Genomic DNA, 11,855 nt, shown 5'->3' with positions numbered 1-11,855 from the left:
CATTTGCTTGTTGTGACTGTCCAAAACAAACCTAAATCTAATGTACAGTCGTGGTCAAAAGTGTACATACACTTGTAAAGAACATAATGTCATGGCTGTCTTGAGTTTCCAATCATTTCTACAACTCTTATTTTTTTGTGATAGAGTGATTGGAGCACATACTTGTTGGTCACAAAAACATTCATGAAGTTTGGTTCTTTTATGAATTTATTAAGGTCTACTGAAAATGTGACTAAATCTGCTGGGTTTTCACTGCAATAAGGCACATTTGGTAGCCATCCACAAGCTTCTGGTTGAATTTTTGACCACTCCTCTTGACAAAATTGTGCAGTTCAGCTAAATTTGTTGCTTTTCTGACATGGGCTTGTTTCTTCAGCATTGTCCACACGTTTAAGTCAGGACTTTGGGAAGGCCATTCTAAAACCTTAATTCTAGCCTGATTTAGCCATTCCTTTACCACTTTTGACGTGTGTTTGGGGTCATTGTCCTGTTGGAACACCCAACTGCGCCCAAGACCCAACCTCCGGGCTGATGATTTTAGCTTGTCCTGAAGAATTTGGAGGAATCCTCCTTTATATTGTCCCATTTACTCTCTGTAAAGCACCAGTTCCATTGGCAGCAAAACAGGCCCAGAGCATAATACTACCACCACCATGCTTGACGGTAGGTCTGTGTTCTTGGATTAAAGGCCTCACCTTTTCTCCTCCAAACATATTGCTGGGTATTGTGGCCAAAAAGCTACATTTTTGTTTCATCTGACCACAGAACTGTCCTCCAGAAGGTGTTATCTTTGTCCATGTGACGCTCCAATCATTCTATCACAGAAAAATAAGAGTTGTAGAAATTATTGGAAACTTAAGACAGCCATGAAAATATGTTCTTTACAAGTGTATGTAAACTTTTGATCGCGACTGTAAATCTGATAATGCACATATTGAACAACTCAAAATGTGTATTTTTGCCAATTTTAGGCAACTTTATTTCACTTTTGTAAAGGTCTCTAAGCTGAAGATGAGGCAATTGAGTAACAGGACTGTAAATAACAGTTTTTTGCATATAATTAGCAAATACATCCTTTGTGTCAAAGTCAAGACCTGCGGGCCAGATCCGGCCCGCGAATGAATTATCTATGGCCCCAGGATGATATTTGATTAATAGTAGAACCGGCTGCAGCCGCAGCCGCCTGCTGCTGTTTTGCACGCACCAATACTCCATCAGTGTTGGCGTTAGGAATTTTCAAAATGGGGTTCCAGGGACCCCATCAAGTCATAAAAATTGGGTCCCACTTTTTTGTAACCGTTTTGAAAACAAATGATAAATGTATGCATTATCCTGTTATATCTCACATTCTATATTGTGTTTTGAAAAAAGGTTGTCATAAACGTTACTTAATTCATAAAAATAAAAAAAAATACAAAACAAAACACATTTTTCTGCATATGTAAATGTATTCAGTTATAAACATTCATTCGCTTTTATTTTTCCTTCATGGATCGAAACTTTACCGCTGCCGGTATTTTTTTCTATATTTTTATTGTAATATTTTCAGAATGTGTTTGTTCTATTTTTGGTTAAAGTAAGACAAAGAAAACAATCTGAAGTTGTCTTTATTTTTTAGTGATTTTAATGATTTTAATAGTCCTGCCCGCGTGTGCACAGATTTTCCTCCATGCGGCCCCTGAGCTAAAATGAGTTTGACACCCCAGAAGTACATGAAATATAGCCACATAATAGCATGTTGACACTAAGCAAGTGCTTCTCAATTATTTTTTATCTTTCCCCCCCTGCGGGACATACTTTTTTCACGCCCCCCCCTCAAATTGAAATACGATTGATATCCTAATAATATGTTTTTATTCGTCCTTTCAAACCAATAAATATGGAAAGGCTGCTGATGGTGTGTTTGACAGAGAAGCAGCTGGAAGGAGATACCATAGAAGTCCACCCTCTGAAGTAAATGTTGCACGTTATTGTTACAAAACTTAATAAAAGTACTGTAGTTTTTCGTATATTCTATTGTAATCTCAGGGCATTCAATCGATGGCAATTGAACGGCTTGTTTGTCCTGGAAGACGTTTCGCCTCTCATCCGAGTAGGCTTCATCAGTTCGTGCTCATAGACTGGTGCCAAAACTCCAAATGTTTATTAACATTTGGGGTTTTGGCACCGGCCGCTAGACTAGATCTTACCAATCGAAGTCTATGATAATGAACCGATGAAACCTACTGGGATGAGAGGCGAACAGTCTTCCAGGACAAACCAAGCCGTATAATTGCCATCGATAGAGCGCCCTGAGATTGCAATGACCTGGATGAATGAGAACATCCATAGACATTCTATAGAATTGTTTTAATACAATAGTTATTTTTCTAGAAGTTTCAAAAAATGGTAACATTCTGCTGTTTTGGGACTGGGGGCAAACACCAGTTACATTCATTTAAAATTTCAATAGGAGACGCTGATCTAAGATACACGTGTTTTGAGTTAAGAGCCCAGGCACAGAACCATTTAAGCTCAAAAGTTTAGGTACGACTGTACTTTAAAAATAACTAAATAATTTTTTAAATATTTTTAGGTAACAGGACTGTGACTCATCCCTCAGTATTTACTTTGCTGGCAACACACTAATGTAGGACGCTATTTTGATGGATTTATCCTGTAAAAAAGGCTCGAAGCAATCCACTAAAAATAAATAAATAAACCACAACCATGTTAATTAAAAGCTTTAGGTGTCTGTGTGTGTGTGTGTGTGTGTGTGTGTGTGTGTGTGTGTGTGTGTGTATATATATATATATATATATATATATATATATATATATATATATATATATATATATATATATATATATATATACAGTATATATATACAGTATATACACAATATACTGTATATATATATATATATATATATATATATATATATATATATATATATATATATATATATATGCAGTATATACACAATATATATATATACAGTATATACTGTGTATATATATATATATATATATATACAGTATATACACAATATATATATATATACAGTATATATATATATATATATATATATATATATATATATACTATTTATGTATATATATGAGTATACTGTATATGTAAATGTGTATATATATGTGTGTATATGTATGAAAATATACATGTATAAATATGTATATGAATGGATTTATATATGTATACTGTACATCCATATGTATGTATATATGTACATATGTGTGTTTATATGTGTGCTTATATATGTATGTATATATGATATATATGTATGTACATATGTGTGTATGTATAGATAGATAGATAGTACTTTATTGATTCCTTCAGGAGAGTTCCCATATATGTAGGTATATATGTGTGCTTATATATGTATGTATACATTATATGATATATATGTAGGTATATATGATATATATGTATGTATATATGATATATATGTATGTATATATGTATGTACCTGTATATATGATATATATGTATGTATATACAGTATGTATGTATATATATAAGATATATACTGTATGTATGTATACATGTATGCGTGTATACATATATATGTATATATGTATACAGTATATACATGTATATGTATATATGTCTGTATATATATATATATGTATATATATATATATATATATATATATATATATATATATAAGTATATATACACACACACACACGTGTATATGTATATATATATATATATATATATATATATATATATATATATATATATATATATATATATATATATATATATATAAGTATATATACACACACACACACGTGTATATATATATATATATATATATATATATATATATATATATATATATATATATATATATATATATATATATATATATATATATATATATATATATATATATACATATGTTATACACTATAGATACATACACAGTGGTACCTTGCTTGTTATACGTCAAATTATTCAGCATTCAACAACAGACCTTTTTTTGTTTACGTCATGGTTAAAAAAAAACATGCATTGGCAACTCAGTTTCTTTTGGGTTTTTTTATATCTTGTTTTGTTTTTTATTGAGTACGGATGCCAAATAAGCCACCACGGGGCCAAAATAAGTTGCAAGTGCCAACACTTTCATAGAAAAGGTGAGAAATTGTATTGAATATAAGAAATAATTTGTCGCAAAGTGCGAATTTAGCGTCTGCTTGACGCTCCCGTCCTCTCTCTCCGCGCGTCGCCGTCTATGCCAACAAGATTTTTTGATAAAGCTGAAAGTCATGTTAAACCAGGGGTGTCAAACATACGGTTTACCCGAGCCCGCGGGATGAGTTTGCTAAGTATAAAAATGAGCTGAAATCATTGAATGAAAGAAACTGCTGTTCTAAATGCGTCCACTGGATGTCACTGTAGCAATTCTTTGGATCTTTGTAGATGATGTGTACAGTTGAGGAAAATGAGTAAACTACACATAAATAACATCCTGTAATTGAATTTTGATATGAATCTTTTATTTTGATGGATTCAAAATTAACATCAATTAGAGCATTTTAAAACTCTTCCAGACTCAATTCCACCTGTTTGACCGATGAACATTATCACATCATTTATTCAGAACGTATAAATAACGACAAATGAAGATAGAATACTATTAACCGCAACATGCAAGCGTAAAAAAACAAACAACATTATGATTTGTACATTTTCAGAACAAGCTTGTTTTATTTTTAAACAAAGGAATCAATCCGAAGTTGTCTTTATTCTTAGGTTATCACGCCATGATTTTACCAGTTTGGCCCACTTGGGAGTAGATTTTTCTACATGTGGCCCCCAAACTAAAATGAGTTTGACTAAAATGAGTGTTAAATGAATTAAGAAAAATACCCACACCTTTTTTTACTTATGTGAAACATATCTTCTACTTTTTGAATCAAACTTAAATTGAATTTGATGCAAGTTTGGCACTAAAACAAGTTGATGTGGGAAAAAATGTTCAATAATTAATTGTTTTCAGTTTAACATCATTCCTCACAGGGATCCCTTACACATGGGGGTTCAGTGAGAATGTCTAAGGGAATTTGCTATCATAATTGTATTCGGTAACACTTTAGAATGGGGGAACATATTCACCATTAATTAGTTGCCTATTAAAGTAGCAAAGACTTAATTTTGAGTTATTTGTTCACTAGGGTTACTAATAAGCAATAATTCTGAGGTTATTGAGGAAGACTCTTAGTTAATGGCTTACCGAGTACTTAATAATGACTAATTAAGAGCCAATATGTTACTAATGTGCATGTTAATAAGCAACTAATTAATAATGAAGATGTGGTCCCCATACTAAAGTGTTAAAGTTAAAGTACCAATGATTGTCACACACACACTAGGTGTGGTGAAATTATTCTCTGCATTTGACCCATCACCCTTGATCACCCCTTGGGAGGTGAGGGGAGCAGTGGGCAGCAGCGGTGGCCGCGCCCGGGATTCATTTTTGGTGACTTAACCCCCAATTCCAACCCTTGATGCTGAGTTTCAAGCGTTACCTTGTATTCTTATCATTGGAGGCGCCAGGGATATGTTTCTTGTCAAATTTAATGTTAAGTGCATTGTCATTAATTAATTAACATTTTACATACCCAAAACGAGGCTCCTCATGGATCGTGAAGCCCTACGCAGACTTTTACCAGACGATTGTTTTCATTTTTATGTCTAATTGTATGCAAGGCAAAGTGTTGAACTATCTTAGAGCAAAAACACTATCAAAACGTCGACAATTAGCAGCTCTCTGAAGGTAGAGGGGATTCGAACTGGGTTGTTGGACAACCACTCTACCACCTGAGCGTAAATCCACTAAGCACGTTAAATATCCCACCTCCGACAGATGCAACACAGCTGACAGGTTCATAATTACCCTCTCTGCATTTCAAATGCAAATGTCAGCATGGAAGAAAACCCAAAAAGACTTCATATAAATTCACATAAACATCAGTCCCTCGGCAGACTTGTAGGCCAGGTGGCATCATTCCCCAACACCTATGACACCCACTCTGCATATATTTACATATTCATGTTTGGTGGGAGTCCGAAAAGGTTAATGAAGGCTTTTTTTTCCTTTGATGAGGCGACCATACATGTTGCTTCAACAGCGTCACATTCAATGCTTATATGCAAATGTCTCCAGTCTTTCATCAAACCAGTGGCGGTTTATGTTTTCACAATCATTTTTGCGCACTTTTTATGATTCCAACTTTATGGGAACTGTTTGGGGAAGGCTTGTTCGACAGAAGTGCACGCATGCACCCCCCGTTTAGGAGAGGGTGGGTCGATACAATGTCGATATCAAGGGTCGTGTCATTGCAGACACTAGCGTGCTGAAATTTGAATTGTTTTGCACTATTGAACGTATGAACTAAAATGCTAGCATAAAAGGTTAGCATGCTAATGTGAGCACGCTAACCTGAGAAGTGTTAGCTAAATAGAATTATAGCGGCAAGCACCAAAAGCCATGATTGTTAGGTTCAGAATGAGCTAAAATGCTAGTTTTTTACTCAATATGACAGTAATGTTCTAGAATCCTGAGATGATGTGAAAAAAGCAATACAAATGTATTCAAACATAATTCCTAAACCAAACATGCAAACATGTCTAATAATGCCTGAAATAATATATATTTAGGAATTTTAGTAGAAACATGTGCTTTTGTAAGGTTTGCAAACACAAAAACTAGTTGTTTACTCAATATGACAGTATAACTGTCATACTAAATATGACAGTTATTCGAACATAACTCCTAAACCGAACATGCAAAACGTTTAATATGCCTGAAATAATGTATCTTTGTGAATTTGAGTAGAAACGTGTTTTTGTAAGGTTTGCAACACAAAAACTTAGTTTTTTTTACTCAATATGACAATAATATTCTTAGAATCCTGAGATAATGCGAAAAAAAGCAATACAAATTTATTCAAACAAAACTCCTAAACCAACATGAAAATATGTCTAATAATGCCTGAAATAATGTATCTTTATGAATTTTAGTAGAAACATGTGCTTTTGTGAGGTTTGCAAACACAAAAACTATATTTTTACTCAATTTGACAGTATAACTGTCATACGCAATATGACAGTTATTCAAACATAACTCCTAAACCAAACATGCAAACTGTCTAATAATGCCTGAAATAATGTATCTTATGGATTTTAGTAGAAACGTGTGCTTTTTTAAGGTTTGTAAAACACAAAAATTTGTTTTTTACTCAATATGACAGTAATGTTCTTAGAATCCTGAGATAATGCGAAAAAAGCAATACAAATTTATTCAAACCTAACTCCTAAACCAAACATGCAAAAGTATCCTTTTAATGCCTGCATTAATGTATATTTTGAGTTTTACTGGAAACATGGTGCTTTTGTAAGGTTTGCAAACACAAAAACTATTGTTTTACTCAATATGACAGTTATTCAAACATAACTCCTAAACCAACATGCAAAATTGTCTATTAATGTCTTTTACTATTATCATGTGCTTTTGTAAGGTTTGCAAACACAAAATTTGTTTTTTTATTCAATATGACACTAATGTTGTTAGAATCCTGAGATAATGCGAAAAAGCATAACAAATTTATTCAAACATAACTCCTAAACCAAACATGCAAAATGTCTAATAATGCCTGAAATAATGTATCTTTGTGAATTTGAGTAGAAACGTGTTTTTTGTAAGGTTTGCAAACACAAAAACTAGTTTTTTTACTCAATATGACAATAATATTCTTAGAATCCTGAGATAATGCGAAAAAAGCAATACAAATTTATTCAAACAAAACTCCTAAACCAAACATGAAAATATGTCTAATAATGCCTGAAATAATGTATCTTTGTGATTTTAGTAGAAACATGTGCTTTTGTAGGGTTTGCAAACACAAAAACTATGTTTTTACTCAATTTGACAGTATATCTGTCCTACGCAATATGACAGTTATTCAAACATAACTCCTAACCAAACATGCAAACTGTCTAATAATGCCTGAAATAATGTATCTTTATGGATTTTAGTAGAAACGTGTGCTTTTTAAGGTTTGTAAAACACAAAAATTTGTTTTTTTACTCAATATGACAGTAATGTTCTTAGAATCCTGAGATAATGCAAAAAAAAAGCAATACAAATGTATTCAAACATAACTCCTAAACCAAACATGCAAACATGTCTAATAATGCCTGAAATAATATATATTTAGGATTTTTAGTAGAAACATGTGCTTTTGTAAGGTTTGCAAACACAAAAACTAGTTGTTTACTCAATATGACAGTATAACTGTCATACTAAATATGACAGTTATTCGAACATAACTCCTAAACCGAACATGCAAGACGTTTAATAATGCCTGAAATAATGTATCTTTGTGAATTTGAGTAGAAACGTGTTTTTGTAAGGTTTGCAACACAAAAACTAGTTTTTTTTACTCAATATGACAATAATATTCTTAGAATTCTGAGATAATGCGAAAAAAGCAATACAATTTATTCAAACAAAACTCCTAAACCAAACATGAAAATATGTCTAATAATGCCTGAAATAATGTATCTTTATGAATTTTAGTAGAAACATGTGCTTTTGTAAGGTTTGCAAACACAAAAACTACGGTTTTTACTCAATTTGACAGTATAACTGTCATACGCAATATGACAGTTATTCAAACATAACTCCTAAACCAAACATGCAAACTGTCTAATAATGCCTGAAATAATGTATCTTTATGGATTTTAGTAGAAACGTGTGCTTTTTTAAGGTTTGTAAACACAAAAATTAGTTTTTTACTCAATATGACAGTAATGTTCTTAGAATCCTGAGATAATGTGAAAAAAGCAATACAAACTTATTCAAACATAACTCCTAACCAAACATGCAAACTGTCTAATAATGCCTGAAATAATGTATCTTTAGGAATTTTAGTAGAAACATGTGCTTTTGTAAGGTTTGCAAACACAAAAAATAGTTTTTTACTCAATATGACTGTAATGTTCTTAGAATCCTGAGATAATGCAAAAAAAAGCAATACAAATTTATTCAAACCTAACTCCTAAACCAAACATGCAAAAGTATCCTTTTAATGCCTGTATCAATGTATATTTTTGAGTTTTACTGGAAACATGTGCTTTTGTAAGGTTTGCAAACACAAAAACTATTTTTTTACTCAATATGACAGTATAACTGTCATACTAAATATGACAGTTATTCAAACATAACTCCTAAACCAAACATGCAAAATGTCTATTAATGTCTAAAATAATATATATTTGTGAGTTTTACTATTATCATGTGCTTTTGTAAGGTTTGCAAACACAAAAATTTGTTTTTTTATTCAATATGACACTAATGTTCTTAGAATCCTGAGATAATGCGAAAAAAGCATAACAAATTTATTCAAACATAACTCCTAAACCAAACATGCAAAATGTCTAATAATGCCTGAAATAATGTATCTTTGTGAATTTTAGTAGAAACATGTGCTTTTGTAAGGTTTGCAAACACAACAATTTGTTGTTTACTCAATATGATAGTAATGTTCTTAGAATCCTGAGATAATGCAAAAAAAGCAATACAAATTTATTTAAACTAACTCCTAAACCAAACATGCAAAATTATCATTTTAATGCCTGCATTAATGTATATTTGTGAGTTTTACTGGAAACATGTGCTTTTGTAAGGTTTGCAAAAGCACAGTTATACTGTCAATATGACAGTATAACTGTCATATTCAATATGACAGTTATTTAAACATAACTCCTAAACCAAACATGCAATATGTCTAATAAAGCCTAAAATAATGTATCTTTGTGAGTTTTACTATGATAATGTGCTTTTGTAAGGTTTGCAAACACAAAAATTAGTTTTTTTTACTCAATATGACACTAATGTTCTTAGAATCCGGAGATAATGCGAAAAAAGCAATAAAAAATGTATTCAGACATAACTCCTAAACCAAACATGCAAAATGTCTATTAACGCCTGAAATAATAATAATAATCTTTGTGAATCTTAGTAGAAATATGTGCTTTTGTAAGGTTTGCAAACACAACAACTTGTTTTTTACTCAATATGACAGTATAACTGTCATACTAAATATGACAGTTATTCAAACATAACTCCTAAACCAAACATGCAAAAGGTTTAATAATGCCTGAAATAATGTATATTTGTGAATTTTAGTAGAAACATGTGCTTTTGTAAGGTTTGCAAACACAAAAAATAGTTTTTACTTAATATGACAGTATAACTGTCATACTAAATATGACAGTTATTTAAACATAACTTCTAAACCAAACATGCAAACTGTCTAATAATGCCTGAAATAATGTATCTTTGTGAATTTTAGTAGAAACATGTGCTTTTGTAAGGTTTGCAAACACAACAATTTGTTGTTTACTCAATATGATAGTAATGTTCTTAGAATCCTGAGATAATGCGGAAAAAGCAATTCAAATGTATTTAAACTAACTCCTAAATCAAACATGCAAAATTATCTTTTTAATGCCTGCATTAATGTATATTTGTGAGTTTTACTGGAAATATGTGCTTTTGTAAGGTTTGCAAACACAAAAATTAGTTTTTTTTCTCAATATGACAGTATAACTGTCATATTCAATATGACAGTTATTTAAACATAACCCCTAAACCAAACATGCAATATGTCTAATAATGCCTAAAATAATGTATCTTTGTGAGTTTTACTATGATGATGTGCTTTTGTAAGGTTTGCAAACACAAAAATTCATTTTTTTTTTACTCAATATGACAGTAATGTTCTTAGAATCCGGAGATAATGCGAAAAAAGCAATAAAAAATGTTTTCAGACATAACTCCTAAACCAAACATGCAAAATGTCTATTAACGCCTGAAATAATAATAATAATCTTTGTGGATTTTAGTAGAAACATGTGCTTTTGTAAGGTTTGCAAACACAACAACTTGTTTTTTACTCAATATGACAGTATAACTGTCATACTAAATATGACAGTTATTCAAACATAACTCCTAAACCAAACATGCAAAATGTTTAATAATGCCTGAAATAATGTATCTTTGTGAATTTTAGTAGAAACATGTGCTTTTGTAAGGTTTGCGAACACAAAAAATAGTTTTTACTTAATATGACAGTATAACTGTCATACTAAATATGACAGTTATTTAAACATAACTTCTAACCCAAACATGCAAACTGTCTAATAATGCCTGAAATAATGTATCTTTGTGAATTTTAGTAGAAACATGTGCTTTTGTAAGGTTTGCAAACACAACAATTTGTTGTTTACTCAATATGATAGTAATGTTCTTAGAATCCTGAGATAATGCGAAAAAAGCAATTCAAATGTATTTAAACTAACTCCTAAATCAAACATGCAAAATTATCTTTTTAATGCCTGCATTAATGTATATTTGTGAGTTTTACTGGAAATATGTGCTTTTGTAAGGTTTGCAAACACAAAAATGAGTTGTTTTTCTCAATATGACAGTATAACTGTCATATTCAATATGACAGTTATTTAAACACAACCCCTAAACCAAACATGCAATATGTCTAATAATGCCTAAAATAATGTATCTTTGTGAGTTTTACTATGATAATGTGCTTTTGTAAGGTTTGCAAACACAAAAATTCGGTTTTTTTTACTCAATATGACACTAATGTTCTTAGAATCCGGAGATAATGCGAAAAAAGCAATACAAAATGTATTCATATTGAGTTTTTTTACTCAATATGACAGTATAACTGTCATACTAAATATGACAATTATTCAAACATAACTCCTAAACCAAACATGCAAAATGTTTAATAATGCCTGAAATAATGTATCTTTGTGAATT

General features: G+C 31.2%; 1 protein-coding gene across 6 annotated transcripts in view; it reads left to right on the top strand.

The window, feature by feature from the left end:
- LOC133636252 (CUGBP Elav-like family member 3) overlaps positions 1 to 11,855 on the top strand; it is a 120,581-nt gene that overhangs the window by 2,207 nt on the left and 106,519 nt on the right. The window lies entirely within an intron of this gene.

Source organism: Entelurus aequoreus, linkage group LG20 (genome assembly GCF_033978785.1).
Source record: "Entelurus aequoreus isolate RoL-2023_Sb linkage group LG20, RoL_Eaeq_v1.1, whole genome shotgun sequence".
Classification (NCBI taxonomy): domain Eukaryota; kingdom Metazoa; phylum Chordata; class Actinopteri; order Syngnathiformes; family Syngnathidae; genus Entelurus; species Entelurus aequoreus.
This window is presented reverse-complemented; position numbering and strand designations above follow the sequence as displayed.